Here is a 16,943-nt window from a genome sequence, read left to right as displayed (position 1 = left end):
GAATTGCTTGAGCCGGGGAGGTGGAGGTTGCCATGAGCTGAGATCAGGCCATCACACTCTAGTCTGAATAACAGAGTGAGATCCTGTCTCAAAAAAAAAAAAAAAAAAAAAAGAATAAAGTAGTGGTCGTGTTGTTCCCCCGACCCTGCCCTCATCAGTGGTTTCCAAGGTTTCTGTTACCTGAGGTCAACATGGCCTGAAAATATTACACAAAAATTTTGTGAGTGACCAGGACATGCATCATCTTTGTCCAGCTTATCCACATGTCTACACTTCCCACCCAACAGTCACTTAGTAACCCTTCAATTATCAGATCGACTGTCAGGGTCTCTCAGTGCTTGTGTTCAAATAACTTTATTTTACTTAACAATGTTCCCCAAATGCAAGAGTAGTGATACTGGCAATTCAACAGGCTAAAGAGAAGCCATAAGGCGCTTCCTTTAAGTGAAAAAGTGAAAATTATCGACTTAATAAGGAAAGAAAAAAAGCTGCTAAGCTGCTACACTAAAGCTGCTAAGGTCTACCATAAGAACAAATCTATGTATGAAATTGTGAAGAAGGAAAGGAAATTCATGCTAGTTTTACTGTCAAACCTCAAATTGCAAAAAGTCATGGCCATAGTTCATGGTAAGTGAAACCACCTTTGCAAAAATTATAACTGAGAAAATTATTGCAGTGAAAGAGATCTGACCTACCTGACTCCCTGTTGCTTCTAACTTCCAAGCTGTTCTTGTTCATTTCTGGACAAAAGGTGAACTAACTTTGGGAGGAACTTAGTTTACAGTTTAACTCTGAAATAAAGACAAAAACACAGCCCTTTCCCAAAACAAACCCTCTTCTTGCCTGGGGACTAGACTGCCTTTGTAGGACTAAAAAATTGCTACAAGATTAGAAATTATGCTTTAAGAATCATGCAGCGCCATCCTGGCTGACACGGTGAAACCCCGTCTCTACTAAAAAATACAAAAAAACTAGCCGGGCGAGGAGGCGGGCGCCTGTAGTCCCAGCTACTCGGGAGGCTGAGGCAGGAGAATGGCGTGAACCCGGGAGGCGGAGCTTGCAGTGAGCCAAGATCACGCCACTGCACTCCAGCCTGGGCGGCAGAGCGAGACTCTGTCTCAAAAAAAAAAAAAAAAAAAAGAATCATGCAGCTAAAGGTCCCAAGGTTCTGCACCTCCCTAACTGCTCCTAGGGATAACATCACTAATGTAAAACTTAAGATTGGTGCTCGAGATATTTTTCAAACCCTGAACTCGATGGATCACCTGGTGCCATCCAGATAAATAAACCGTCTCATCTGGTCTTGTGGTCCCACCCAGGAACTGACTCAGTGTAAAACGACAGCTTCGACTCCCTGTGATTTCATTGGTGACCTAAGCAATCAACACTCCCCACTCTCTGGCCCTCTACCCACCAAATTAGCCTTTAAAACCCCAATCCTGGAATATTCCAGGAGACTGATTTGAGTAATAATTAAACTCTGGTCTCCTGTGCAGCCAGCTCTGCGTGAATTAAACTCTTTCTCCATTGCTATTCTCCTGTCTTGATAAATCAGCGGTATGGGGGCAACGGACAGAATGAACCCGTTCAGTGGTTATGTAAGTGCTTAGTTAAGATGGAAAAGGAGGCCAGGTGTGATGGCTCACTCCTGTAATCCCAACACTTTGGGAAGCCAAGGCAGGTGGATCACCCGAGGTCAGGATTTCAAGAGCAGCCTGACCAACTTGGTGAAACCCTGTCTCTACTAAATATATAAAAATTTGCCAGGCATGGTGGTGGACACCTGTAATCCCAGCTACTTGGGAGACTGAGGCAGGAGAATCACTTGAACCCGGGAGGCAGAGGTTGCAGTGAGCCGAGATCACACCACTGCACTCCAGCCTGGGCAACAGAGCAAGACTCCATCTCAAAAAAAATAAAATAACCCATGCAGACTGACTGCCCATGGAAAAAATAAGAATAATCTACCAGGGACCTTCCTGGTAAAATCAAGATGGTCAGTGGATACAGTTATTCAATGTCTGACACATACACTTAACCAATCAATGAAATTTGTATCACTACACATGATCAGCCACATGAAAGACTGTGAAACTAATGGGATTTTGACTCACTATATGTAGAACAATCCCCTGATCCACAAAACTTTTAATCCTAAATAGAAGTAATGAAATCCAAAAATAGAAATAGAATTTGTTATGATCAATCAACCCATACTCTTCTTTCTCCTTAATACTCCATATTATATTTAGTCATTTATAATTGAATTTTCCCAAGATTTAACAATTTTACACGTCTATGGTTTTCCAACTACTTTCCTTTCCTCTTTTTGGATATAAAGACATTTGTCTCTCTCTAGTCTTTATGGTTTCTCAAAGATTAACAACAGTGGCTCTGAGATCATCAGCCAGTTAACTCAGCATCCTGAAATGTAATTCATTTCACCCTTAAGACTTAAATTCATTTAAAAATGTTCACTATTACCATCTTGGGCTACAGTTTCCAGTTTTTAACTTGCTATATACTTTCTAGTTTGAAAACAATTATCCCTGCTGCTAATAATAATCTATATAATATTTATTTTTTGAAAGAGCTTTACAATTTCTCAAAAATCCTGCAAAATAGGTTAATATACCGCTATCCCATTGTATAGATAAGAAAACTGAAGCACAGAGAAATTAAAATTATTTGTCCAAGGTAAAGAGCTACAATGAACCAAAATCAATTGCAGTTTTGGGCTTTCTTTTTTTTTTTTTTTTTTTTTTTTTTGAGACCGAGTTTCGCTCTTTTTGCCCTTGCTGGGTGCAGTGGCGCAATCATGGCTCACTGCAACCTCTGCCTCCTGAGTTCAAGCAATGCTCCTGTCTCAGCCTCCTGAGTTGCTGGGATTACAGGCATGCGCCATCACACCCGGCTAATTTTGTATTTTTAGTAGAGACGGGGTTTCTCCATGTTTGTCAGGCTGCCTTGAACTCCCGACTTCAGGTGATCCACCCACCTCAGACTCCCAAGTGCTGGGATTACAGTTGTGAGCCACCGCGTTTAACCCAAGGGCTCTTTTCATAAGGCCATGTGTATCTTTCATACAGAACTTCTCAGGATTGCACGTAAAATTTTCTCTGCTAAAAACTGATTTTTTGATTAGCGGTTGACAGGAGTTAAGAAAGGTATAGGGGTGGAAGGGAAGTGGGGGTAGCTATAAAAGGACAACACAGTAGATCCTGTGGTGATGAAAATATTTGGTACCTTGACTGTATCAACATCAATATCCCGGTTGTAAAATTGTACTGTAATTTTGGAAGATATTGCCATTGGGGGAAACGAGGTAAATGAAACATCAGATCAATATTATTTAACTCTGTATAAATCTAGAATTATCTCAAGATAAAAAGTTCCATTCAAAATAATAAACAATTGGGGCCTACTTGAGGATAGAAGGTGGAAGGAGGGTGAGAATTAAAGAACTACCTATCAGGGGCCGGGCGCGGTGATTCATGCCTACAATGCCAGCACTTTGGGAGGCTGACGCAGGCGGATCACCTGAGGTTAGGAGTTTGAGACCAGCCTGGCCAACATGGTGAAACCCCATCTCTAACAAAAATACAAAAATTAGCTGGGTGTGGTGGCGGCTGCCTGTAATCCCAACTACTCAGGAGGCTCAGGCAGGAGAATCGCTTGAACCTGGGGGGTGGAGGTTGCAGTGAGCTGGGATGGCGCCACTGCACTCCAGCCTGGGTGACTAGAGCGAAACTCCATCTCAAAAAAAAAAAACACACACTACCTATCAGGTACTATGCTTATTACCTGGATGACGAAATAATTTATACTACAAAACATGTAGTTTACCTATATAGCAAACCTGCACATGTACCCTGGAACCTAAAATAAAGGTTACAAATAAATAAATGATAAACAATTGATATTTCTTTTCTAAACCAATTTCATTTTTAAGAACCTTACCTAAAGTGAATAGGAAAGTTTGGGTAAATTAAAACAAAACAGGATCATGTATAGGAGCTCTGAAATCCAACACAGAAGTATTCAAATGTGGGATGTTTCCTCAATAAAAGCTCCAAAACAAGCCATGAAGATCCTTGAAAATAAAAAAGGAGCTCCCAGGATTCTTATTTCCTAGAGAAATGAAACCAGTCAAGACACTGTAGGAAACAAAATTGTTAAGTCATGAAAAGTCACCTCAAAAGGAAGTAGTAGAATAAAGTTAGAACCACCAAAGCTTTGCTTTCCTCAACACAATACACTTTACTGCAATCCTCAACTTAGAGAAAGATTATGTGTGTGTATGTCACCTTCAACCTGATATTCACACACATATTTCAAAAGCTTCCCCAAAAATGCCTTTTTAACTTTTTCCTTTCTTTTTTTTTTTTTTTTACTACTCACCAAGTGCCTGAAGCGTCAATCATTTCCTGCTTCTCCCAGCTGCAGGACTTGCAATTAGGAAAACATTCAGTCAGTGTCTAGAGCAGGTCTGGTTAGAAGGATGAGCTCATCCCTTTCAGTTGCACACCTGATCCTCAAGAAGCTGCCCCTCCTCCAGCAAGCAGATCTTTGTATGTTTAAAGTGACACCCACAACCTGTACAACCACTCTGCCAGAGCCAAAGTCCTTCGTTATACATGCCTAGTGCCATGGAATCACTTCCTGGTCTAGCCACCTCACACAGCCACTGAATGCAGGTGGCAGTGGCAACAGCTGCTGCTGCTGCTACTATGGCTTCGTTATAGAAGGACTTCATTTTCAGCTATTATGGAGGTCAAGTCCTTCACCACTGCCCTGAAAACACTGCAGTTTATTTCAACAGCCCCTTGTCCACAGTCAGATCTTACCAGAATCACGCCTTCTTTCAAAACTTACAGCCATTTTTCTGAACCAAAAACGTAGCACCTCAACATTGCCTTATTCCATTTGCCCTGTCTAAAAGTTAAATTAGCCAAGGCAGCTAAATGTACTGTATGTATTTAGAGCTAAAATGTTCCCAACTCAAGTTTGCCCTCAGTTCCACTACCTCTAAGAAAACATTTACTTTGCCATAGCAGTCTATTTATTGGTATACAGTAATCCTAACACAGAGATATCTAAACTTCACTTCATATCAAAATAGTATAATAGCCAGGCATGGTGGCTCACGCCTGTAATCCCAGCACTTTGGGAGGCCAAGGTGGGTGGATCATGAGGTCAGGAGATCGAGACCATTCTGGCTAACACTGTGAAACCCTGTCTCTACTAAAAATACAAAAAAATTAGCCAGGTGTGGTGGTGGGCACCTGTAGTCCAGCTACTCGGGAGGCTGAGGCAGGAGAATGGCATGAACCCGGGAGGCGGAGCTTGCAGTGAGCTGAGATCACGCCACTGCACTCCAGCCTGGGTGACAGAGCGAGACTCCGTTTCAAAAAAGAAAAAAAAATAGTATAATAGTGGCCAGGCATGGTGGCTCACGCCTGTAATCCCAGCACTTTGGGAGGCTGAGGTGGGTGGATCACCTGAGGTCAGGAGTTCAAGACCAGCCTGACCAAGGTGAAAACCTGTCTCTAACAAAAATACAAAAATTAGCCAGGCGTGGTGGTGTGCGCCTGTAGTCTCAGCTACTTGGGAGAGTGAGAAAGGAGAATTGCTCAAACCCAGGAGGTGGAGGTTGCGGTGCGTTGAGATCGCACCACTGCGCTCCAGCCTGGGTGACAGAATAAGACTCTGTCACCAAAAAAAAAAAAGAGAGAGAGAGAAAATAGTATAATAGTGGTACAGGGCTGGGCGCGGTGGCTCAAGCCTGTAATCCCAGCACTTTGGGAGGCCGAGACGGGTGGATCACAAGGTCAGGAGATCGAGACCATCGTGGCTAACATGGTGAAACCCCGTCTCTACTAAAAAATGCAAAAAAAAAAAAAAAACTAGCCGGGCGAGGTGGTGGGCGCCTGTAGTCCCAGCTACTCAGGAGGCTGAGGCCGGAGAATGCCGTGAACCCGGGAGGCGGAGCTTGCAGTGAGCTGAGATCCGGCCACTGCACTCCAGCCTGGGCGACAGAGCAAGGCTCCGTCTCAAAAGAAAAAAATAATGGTACAAAATATCTTCAATCACAAGTACATGGGTTCCAAATAGTCATTCAACAAACATTCCTGTATACCTATTATGTGCAAGTATCTCTGATAGGGTGCTGAACTGGGCTTTGGACAACAGCATCACAAAAATTTAAGAAAGAACTCCTCCCACCTTAGCCTTCCCCAGGATCTTTGCAGAATTTTTACTTCAGTCATGACAAGAGGCTGTCTAAGGAGTATAAACTAGTCAGAGAAAAATCAAATTCATTAGTGGTTACCTTTGGTGAGGGGTCTTGTAATCAATAAAGGGAAACTCGGGAGCAAACTAATTTACTTATATTTAATTTGATAGTGGTTATAAAAACGTTTACTGTATTATTCTTTTAAATGTCTTACAAAATATATAATAAAATTTTTAAAAACCAGAACTGTGAATCAAAGGAAAAGAGAGAGGACAACCCATGAGATGGGAGAAGATATTTGTAAATCATTACTCTGATAAGGAGTTAATATCCACAATATATAAAGAACTCCTGCCATGTGCGGTGGCTCACACCTGTAATGCCAGCACTTTGGGTGGCCAAGGTGGGCAGATCATTTGAGGCCAGGAGCTTGAGACCAGCTTGGCCAACATGGCAAAACCCCATCTCTACTAAACCTGTCTCTACTAAGCCCTGGTCTCTACTAAAAATGCAAAAAAATTAATCAGGTGTGGTGGTGCACACCTGTAATGCCAGCTACTTGGGAAGCCGAGGCAGAAGAATCACTGGAACCTGGGAGGCAGAGGTGGCAGTGAGCCGAGATCATGCCACTCAACCCCAGCCTGGGTGACAGAGTAAGACCCTGTCTCAAAAACAAAAACAAAAACAACAAAAAAACTCCTACAACTCAACAACAACAATACACAATTATAAAATAAACAAAGAACTTGAACAGACATTTCTCCAAAGAAGATACACCAATGGCCAATGAACACAGGAAAAGACACTCAAGATCACTAATCATTAGGGAAAATAAAACCACAGTGAGATATCACCTCATACTTATTAGGATGGCTACTATTAAAAAAAAAAAAACGGTGGCCAGGCACAGTGGCTCACGCCTATAATCCCAGCACTTTGGAAGGCTGAGGGGGGCAGATCATGAGCTCAGGAGTTCGAGACCAGCCTGGCCAGTGTGGTGAAACCCCGTCTGTACTAAAAATATACAAATTAGCCAGGTGTGGTGTTGCGCACCTGTAGTCCCAGCTACTTGGGAGGCTGAGGTAGAAGAATCGCTTGAACCCAGGAAGCGGAGGTTGCAGTGAGCCGAGATCACACCACTGACTGCAGCCTGGGCGACAGAGCAAGACTCCATCTCAAAAACACACACACACACACACAAAAAAAAAACAAAAACAAACAAAAAAAACAGTGTTGGCAAGGACGTGGAGAAATTAGTAACCTTGTGCACAATGGTAAGAATGTGAAATGGTAAATAGCCAGTATGAAAAATAGTATGATAGTTCTTCAAAATTAAAATAAAATTACATATGATCCAGCAATTCTACTTTTGGTTACATATCCAAAAGAATTGAAAGTATGCTCTCAAAGAGCTAACTCGCCAGGCACATTGGCTCACACCAGTAATCCCAGCATTTTGGGAGGCTGACGCAGGAGGATTGCTTGATCTCAGGAGTTTGAGACAAGGCTGGGCAACATAGTTAGACTCCAGCTCCACAAATTTTTTTTTTTTTTTTTTGAGATAAGAGTCTCACACTGTTGCCCAGACTACAGTGCAATGGTGCAATGTTGGCTCACTGCAAGCTCCACCTCCCTGGTTCATGCCATTCTCCTGCCTCAGCCTCCCAAGTAGCTGGTATGTCCAGAGTTGGTTCCTTCCAGTGGGTTCTTGGTCTCGCTGACTTCAAGAATGAAGCCACAGATCTTCACGGTGTTACAGCTCTTAAAGGTGGCATGGACCCAAAGAGTGAGCAACTGCAAGATTTATTGTGAAGAGCGAAAGAACAACACTTCCACAGCATGGAAGGGGACCCAAGTGGGTTGCCACTGCTGGCTGGGGTGGCCAGCTTTTATTCCCTTATTTGTCTCTGCCCACGTCCTGCTGATTGGTCCATTTTACAGAGTGCTGATTGGTCCATTTTTACAGAGTGTTGACATATTTACAATCCTTTAGCTAGACACAGAGTGCTGACTGGTGCATTTTTACAGAGTGCTGATTGGTGCATTTACAATCCTTCAGCTAAACACAGAGTGCTGATTGCTGTGTTTACAATCCTCTAGCTAGACAGAAAAGTTCTCCAAGTCCCCACTCAACCCAGGAGGTCCAGCTGGCTTCACAACTCACTGGGACTACCGGCGCCCACCACCACACCTGGCTAATTTTTTGTATTTTTAGTAGAGATGGGGTTTCACCATGTTAGCCAGGATGGTCTCGATCTCCTGACCTCATGATCCACCCACCTTGGCCTCCCAAAGTGCTGGGATTACAGGTGTGAGCCACCACACCTGGCCAATTTTTTTTTTAATTAGTGGATGTGGTGGCGTGTGCCTGTAGTCCCAGCTACTTGGGAAACTGAGGTGAGAGGACCACTTGGGCCCAGATGATCAAGACTGCAGTGAGTCATGATTATGCCAATGCATTCCAGCCTGGGCAACAGAGCAAGATTCTATCTCAAAAAATAAATAAAGAGATAACTGTATACCCATGTTCATAGCAGCATTATTCACAATAGACAACAGGTAGGAGCCACCTAAGAGAACGGGTAAGCAAATGTAGTACATACATATAACTGATTCAGCCTTAAAAAGGAAGGAAAATCTGACACATGCTACAACACAGATGAACTTGAGGACATTTTACTAACTGAAATAAGCCAGTCACAAAAGGACAAATACTCAATGACTCCATTATATGAGTCATGAAGAATAGTCAAATTCACTGAAACAGAAAGTTGGATGGTGGTGGCTAGGCACTTTGGGGAAGGAGGAATGGGGGGCTTGTTTAATGGATTTAGAGTCTCAGTTTAATGGATTTGGAGATGAAACAGGGTGGCCAGGTGTGGTGGCACACACCTGTAATCCCAACATTTTTGGAGGCCAAGATGGGCGGATCACCCAACATCAGGAGTTCAAGACCAGCCTAGCCAACATGGTGAAACCCTGTCTTTACTAAAAATACAAAAATTAGCCAGGCGTGGTGGTACAGGACTGTAATTCCAGCCACTCGGCAGGGTGAGGTAGGAGAATCGCTTGAACCCAGGAGGCAGAGGTTGCAGTGAGCTGAGATCACCCCACCGTACTCCAGCCTGGGCGGCAAAGTGAGGATGTCTCAAAAAAAAAAAAAAACAGGCCGGGCGCGGTGGCTCACGCCTGTAATCCCTGCACTTTGGGAGGCCGAGGCGGGCGGATCACGAGGTCAGTAGATCGAGACCATCCTGGCTAACACGGCGAAACCCCGTCTCTACTAAAATACAAAAAATTAGCCGGGCGCGGTGGCGGGCGCCTGTAGTCCCAGCTACTCCGGAGGCTGAGGCAGGAGAATGGCGCGAACCCGGGAGGCGGAGCTTGCAGTGAGCCGAGATGGTGCCACTGCACTCCAGCCTGGGCGACAGAGTGAAGACTCCGCCTCAAAAAAAAAAAAAAAAAAAAAAAAAACAGATGAGACACAGTGCTGGAGAGTGGTTGCACAACAATGTGAACGTATGCAACACTATTGAACTGTACACTTAAAATGGTTAAGATGATAAATATTATGTTATTTTACCATGATTAAAAAAAAAGTAAAGAGAACTAATCAAAACACAAAGTGGGGTGTGATGCTGCTCACCTGTAGTCCCAGCCAATCAGGAGGCTGAGGTGGGAAGGAATTACTTGAGCCTAGGAGTTGAGTACAGCCTGGGCAACATAGGAAGAGCCCATCTCTTAGCCTGATCAGTATTAAGGTGTTGAGTGACAAACACTCTACATTCAAATTCAAATAAACAATCTGCTGCTTTTCTCATTTCAAAAAACAATTCAAGCCTTACTGGTGATATTTGTTGAAAAGGACTAATAGGCGCCAGGTGCAGGGGCTCACGCCTGTAATCCCAGCACTTTAGGAGGCTGAGGCAAGCGGATCACGAGGTCAGGAGATTGAGACCATCCTGGTCAACACGGTGAAACTCCATCTCTACTAAAAATACAAAAAAATTAGCCGGGCGTGGTGGCGGGCACCTGTAGTCCCAGCTATTCGGGAGGCTGAGGCAGGAGAATGGTGTGAACCCGGGAGGCAGAGCTTGCAGTGAGCCAAGATCGCGCCACTGCACTCCAGCCTGGGCAACAGAGCAAGACTCCATCTCAAAATAAATAAATAAGAAAAGGACTAATAGATATCAAATTCATTACTCCTAACTGAACAGTTTCATACAACTGAAAAACCTAATATATTCAGGGCAGCTAATATATTTCTAAAGGCAGGAATTAGAAAGTAAATATTGACCAGACACAGTGGCTCATGCCTGTAATCCCAGCACTTTGGGAGGCCAAGGCAGGAGGATAGCTTGAGCCCAAGAGTTTGTGACCAGCCTGGGCAACATGGTGAAACCCCATCTCTACAAAAAATACAAAAATTAGCCAGGTGTGGTGGCATGCACCTGTAGTCCCAACTACTCAGGAGGACCACTTGAGTCCAGGAGGTGGAGGCTGCAGTGAGCCATAATCCCGCCATTGCACTCCAGCTTGGGGGACAGTGAGACATGGTTTCCACAAAAAGTAAATATCATTACTAGAGTTTGCTTAAAAAAAAAAAAAAAAGAAAGAAAGAAAAAAAAAAAGACTTAGCGGCCGGGCGCAGTGGCTCAAGCCTGTAATCCCAGCACTTTGGGAGGCCGAGACGGGCGGATCACAAGGTCAGGAGATCGAGACCATCCTGGCTAACATGGCGAAACCCCGTCTCTACTAAAAACACAAAAAATTAGCCGGGCGAGGTGGCGGCGCCTGTGGTCCCAGCTACTCGGGAGGCTGAGGCAGGAGAATGGCGGGAACCCGGGAGGCGGAGCTTGCAGTGAGCTGAGATCTGGCCACTGCACTCCAGCCTGGGCGACAGAGCGAGACTCCGTCTCAAAAAAAAAAAAAAGACTTAGCCTAAAGAACATAGCTTCCAAATACTAAATATGGTAGCTTAGAAATAAAATAGTCATTAATAATTTGTTATATTCTATACAAAGTTTGAAGTCTGCATTAAGTTATTAAGGGCCCCATTCCTGAGGCTTATTATTCAAAAGGGTGGAAGTAAGAAAACTTCAATTTTAAAAACTAAGAAATAGGCCAGGTGCTGTGGCTCATACCTGTAATCCCAGCATTTTGGGAGCCCAAGGAGGATGGAGAGCCTGAGCTCAGGAGTTCAAGATCACCCTGGCTAACATGGTAAAACCCTGTATCCACTAAAAATGCAAAAAGTTTCCCGGGGATGGTGGCATATGCTGTAATCCCAGCTGCATGGGAGGCTGAGGCACGAGAATTACTTGAACCCAGGAGACGGAGGTTGCAGTGAGCCGAGATCATGCCACTGCACCCCAGCCTGGGAGACAGAGCAAGATTCCATCTCAAAAAAAAAAAAAAAAACCTAAGAAGTAATCCTTCAGAGGAAGAAATGTGCTTAACTGAGTGGTAAGGATTAAATGAGTTGCTGTGTGCGAAGTGTTAAGCCTAGCTCCTGCCACACGGTATTGCTCAACAAAAGTTACTCAGACTTGGCCGGGTGCGGTGGCTCACGCCTGTAATCCCAGCACTTTGGGAGGCCGAGGCGGGTGGATTATGAAGTCAGGAGTTCAAGACCAGCCTGGGCAATATGGTGAAACCCTGTCTCTACCAAAAATACAAAAATTAGCCGGACGTGGTGGCTGGCACATGCCTGTAGTCCCAGCTACTCCCGGGGCTGAGGGAGAAGAATCGCTTGAACCCAGGAGGCAGAGGTTGCAGTGAGCTGAGTTCATGCCACTGCATTCCAGCCTGGGCAACAGAGCGAGATTCCATCTCAAAAAAATCAAACAAACAAAAAGAAACAGTTATTCAGATTTTCTCCATTGTCTCATTTCCCTACATTTCCCTCTTATAATACCAACATAACCAAAATGAGTTTGACTGTTTTTAACACAAACATGAACAATATTTGAAATAACTGTATACACTTAAAAAGTAATTTTATAATCACTATCTTTTAAAACTTAAAACAGTTCAAGGAAAGGAAAAAGAAAACTGAAATTTAGAGTCCCTATAACATTATGGCTACTGTGCTAAGAACTAACATCTATCACTTCATTTAATTTGTTCAGGTAGGTTATTATTATCCTAATCTCACAGATAAGGGAAGTGAGGTTCAAAAATATTGAGTAATTTGACCAGGCTTGGTGGCTCATGCCTGTAATCCCAGCACTTTGGAAGGCCGAGGCAAGCGGATCATTTGAGCGCAGGAGTTCGAGACCAGCCTAGCAAACATGATGAAACCCAGTCTCTACTAAAAATATAAAAAATTAGCAGGGCATGCTAGCGCGTGTCTGTAGTCCCAGCTACACAGGAGGCTGAGGTGGAAGGATCACTTGAACCGGGGAGGTGGAGATGGCAGTGAGCCAAGATTGTGGCACTGCACTCCAGCTGGGAGGGCCAAGTGAGACTTCTGTCTCAAAAAATAAGTAAAATTTATATGGAAAGGCATAGGCCCCAGGAATATACTCTAAAACACTGAGGTGTCTAAAGCTTAATTTGGTAATTATGAAGTTTCTTATATCAAGTCTGTAAAATAAGCTTGATGTTTCCTTAGACCTAGGGGGCATCAGGAAAGGTGAAAATCCAATACTAAAATGATATTGCCTCTCCCTGGTGTTCCACTAACACTGAAGAAACACACAGAATTCCCATCTGTTCATAAATACCCTTCTGATCTTCAATGACCATGAGTAAAGATAAATAAGGAGTTGAAAGAAATGGCAAAAAAGAACCAAAGAACTTATCTTATTTTGGCACTATACAGCTCTGACTGGGGTCAACATCCAAGACAGGATGTACCACCAAAGGAAATGGATCTGCACAGAGAAATAAAAGCTGAGCCCAGGTCAGAAATGAAACAATGGCACACAAATAAGTTCTGTTTCCACAGAGAATGCATTTTTCTATATAAACTTTACCACGAGGCCGGGTGCGGTGGCTCACGCCTGTAATCCCAGTACTTTGGGAGGCCGAGGTGGGCGAATCACTTGAGGTCAGGAGTTCAGCCTGGCCAACATGGTGAAACCCTGTCTTTACTTAAAATACAAAAATTGCCGGGCACGGTGGCTCCTGTCTGTAATCCCAGCACTTTGGGAGGCAGAGGTGGGCGGATCACGAGGTCAGGAGATCGAGACCATCCTGGCCAACACGGTGAAACCCCATCTCTACTAAAAATACAAAAATTAGCTGGGCATGGTGGCAGGCACCTATAATCCCAGCTACTCAGGAGGCTGAGGAAGGAGAAGCACTTGAGCCTGGGAAGCGGAGGTTGCAGTGAGCCGAGATCGCACCACTGCACTCCAGCCTCGCTACAGAGCGAGACTCTGTCACAAAAAAAAAAAAAATTAGCAGGGTGTTGTGGCATGTGCCTGTAATCCCAGCTATTCAGGAGGCTAAAGCAGGAGAACTGCTTAAACCTGGGAAGTGGAGGTTGCAGTGAGCCAAAATCATGCTACTGTACTCCAGCCTTGGTGATAGAGCAAGACCCTGTCTCCAAAAAAAAAAAAAAAAAAAAAAAGGAGCTAGGTGTGGTGGCACACGCTTGTAATCCCAGCTACTCAGGAGGCTGAGGCATGAGAATTGCTTTAACCCGGGAGGCAGAGGCTGCAGTGAGCTAAGATCGCACCACTGCACTCCAGCCTGGGTGACAGAACAAGGCTCTGCCTCAAATAAAAAAATAAAAATAAAAAAACTTTACTGTGAAACTACATTATCTACAAGATGTTTCTTCAGAAATTTCTTCTCAGGAGAAAATTAAAAATTTTTCTTCCAAGACTTAATAATTGTCACTCACTTCCTGCCAGCTTTATATCAGAAACTTTTAGCCAGGCACAGTGGCTCACACCTGTACTGTAATCCCAGCATTTTGGGAGGCTGAGGTGGGCGGATCACTCCAGGTCAGGAGTTCAAGACCAGCCTGGCCAAAATGGTGAAACCCCAACTGTACTAAAATTACAAAAATTAGCTGGACATGGTGGCAGACACCTGTAGTCCCAGCTACCTGGGAGGATGAAGTGGGAGAATCACTTGAACCCAGGAGGCAGAGGCTGCAGTGAGCCAAGTTCGCACCACTGCACTGTAGCCTGGGCCACAGAGCAAGAACTGACATCTTTCACTTTTCTGAGACAGTTCTGTCTCACAAAAAAAAAAAAAAAAGAAAGAAAGAAAGAAAAAAAGAAACTTTCAAATATCCTAGAAAAAATGACACAGGTCACAAGAAAACAAAAATGTATTTTGCAAGAATACAATATAGGCTTACCTTGGCTTCTGTTTTCATTTAAAAACTCAAATGCTATTTTTAAAAAATGTGCTTTGTAGAAACATGTTTCTTGCTTTCAACATGGCACGGGAAGGTATTGCTACCATACAGCGCCAAAACACTAAAATATGGGTTACAGAAAAGCTTGTTAGTTTCATACCAACAATAATAGGGCTAGATTTCCTATTTGCAACAAGTTGTGTAACGAATATAACAGCTTTTCCTTAAAAGTCAGTTATCTATAGAGAATATTTATACAGACAAACTGAAAGAAATAAGAAAAATTCCAGAAGAGTGAGTTTTTTAAAAAACATTTTTGTACATTCTACCATCATACCTCCTGAATATACAAATATTCATGTATGTGCCTGATATAAGCCATAAAAATAAAATAATTCACAAATTTATTATATGAAATTATCCCTGAAACTAAGCAAAATTTGGATAAGTTTTTCTACAAATATAATCTCTGGGAGAAAAAGATAGAAAAGTAAGCCTTAAAGTGAATTCAATTTTTCTACTACTTCTCATTAAATATTAAAAATGTGTCCATATTTTTTAATATTGACAAACTAAATTAAAAACCTTAGTGAAGTACAAGGTATGGTAGCTCCTATCTAATAAGCTCAGCTACTTGGAAGGCTAAGGTGGGAGGACGGCTTGAGTGCAGGAGTTCCAGGCCAGCCTGGGCAACACAGTGAGAACCCAGATCTAGAATGAATGAATTAATGAATGAATTAATTAATGAATGAATAAAAAATAGGCTGGGCCCAGTAGCTCACACCTGTAATCCCAGCATGCTGGGAGGCCAAGGCGGGTGCATTACTTAAGGTCAGGAGTTCGAGACCAGATCGGTCGACAGGGTGAAACCCCATCTCTACTAAAAAAAAAAAAAAATACAAAAATTAGCTGGGCAAGGTGGCAGGCACCTGTAATCCCAGCTACTTAGGAGGCTGAGGCAGGAGAATCGCTTGAACCTGGGAGGCGGAGGTTGCAGTGAGTAGAGATGGCACTACCGCACTCTGTCTAGGCAACAGAGCGAGACTCCATCTCAAAAAAATAGTAATAAAAATAAAATAAAACAGACCAGGTGCAGTGGCTCATACCTGTAAGTCCCAGCAATTTGGGAGCGAAGCAGGCAGATCACTTGACCTCATGAGTTCCAAACCAGGCTACACAACACAGTGACAACTCATCTCTATGAAAAATACAAAAAAAATAGCCAGGCACAGTGGTGTGCACCTACAGTCCCAGCTACTCAGGAGGCTGAGGCAGGAGGATCACTTGAGCCCAGTGAGGTTGAAGCTGCAGTGAGTTGAGATCCCACCACTGCACTCCCACCTGGGAAAGCATTAGACCCTGTCTTAAAAATAAAATAAAACAACATAGATAGACAGAAAACCCAGTTTATCCTATATGTATAATTAAATATCAGATACAGTTATTATTTACATACACTATTGAGGATTTTTAATCTGATCAATTTTATTGAGTTAGCTTCTCCCCAATTTTAAGCGCAACCCCTCTCAGATGGCACATAACTATAAAAAACATTAAATACAGAATTTTATAGTCAAATCACATTTGTACCCAAAAGTAGGCTTTTCCCCCTTGTTTTAATTCATAAATTTATTCAACAGACTTGATTTTACAAATTCTAACCATCCTAGAATTTTCCTCATGTCAAGATATTACAAGCATTGTAACAGCCTATTCTAAGTGTTTTACCCACTGATAGTCAAGAGATTCCCCCTAAAAGTAAACAGCAAACTAGAAAACCATTGCCAGCTATATGATAAAGAATATATTTGAAGGCCGAGTGATGTGGCTCATGGCTGTAATCCCAGCACTTACAGAGGCCGAGGCCGGCACATCACCAAGATCAGGAGATCGAGACTAGCCTGGCCAACATGGCAAAACCCAGTCTCTACTAAAAAATGCAAAAACAAGCGGGGCATGGTGGTGCATGCCTGTACCCCACTTACTCGGGAAGCTGAGGCAGGAAAATCCTTGAACCCAGGAGGCGGAGGTTGCAATGAGCAGAGATCTTGCCAAAGCACTCCAGCCTGGGAGACAGAGTGAGACACAATCTCAAAAAAAAAAAAAAAAGAATATATTTGGCTGGGCGTGGTGGCATACACCTGTTATCTCGGCACTTTGGGAGGCCAAGAGAGGAGAATGACTTGAGCTCAAGAGTTTGAGACCAGCCTTGGCAACATGGTGAGGCCCCGTCTCTACAAGAAATACAAAGAATTAGCCAGGCATGGTGGTACATGCCTCTGGTCCCAGCTACTCAGGAGGCTGAGATGGGAGGATTGCTTAAGCCCAGAAGGTCAAAGCTGTAGTGAGTGGTGATCGTGCCACTGCACTCCAGCCTCTTTTTGGTTG

The 16,943-nt window shown here is 43.5% G+C and overlaps 1 protein-coding gene across 41 annotated transcripts in view; it reads right to left on the bottom strand.

The window, feature by feature from the left end:
• Positions 1–16,943, bottom strand: part of USP54 (ubiquitin specific peptidase 54) — a 117,911-nt gene that overhangs the window by 88,776 nt on the left and 12,192 nt on the right. For 6 of the 41 annotated variants that reach the window (XM_028826461.2, XM_077946575.1, XM_077946570.1 and 3 more), the window contains exon 1: positions 4,402–4,525. The exons of 30 other annotated variants lie outside the window; for them this stretch is intronic. The gene's annotated coding sequence lies outside the window, so the exon portion shown is untranslated. Of the gene's footprint in view, positions 1–4,401; positions 4,539–16,943 lie in introns of those variants that run through there. 5 more of the 41 variants (XM_077946563.1, XM_077946568.1, XM_077946578.1 and 2 more) reach the window with 4 other exon arrangements.

This window comes from Macaca mulatta, chromosome 9, assembly GCF_049350105.2.
Source record: "Macaca mulatta isolate MMU2019108-1 chromosome 9, T2T-MMU8v2.0, whole genome shotgun sequence".
NCBI lineage: Eukaryota > Metazoa > Chordata > Mammalia > Primates > Cercopithecidae > Macaca > Macaca mulatta.
This window is presented reverse-complemented; position numbering and strand designations above follow the sequence as displayed.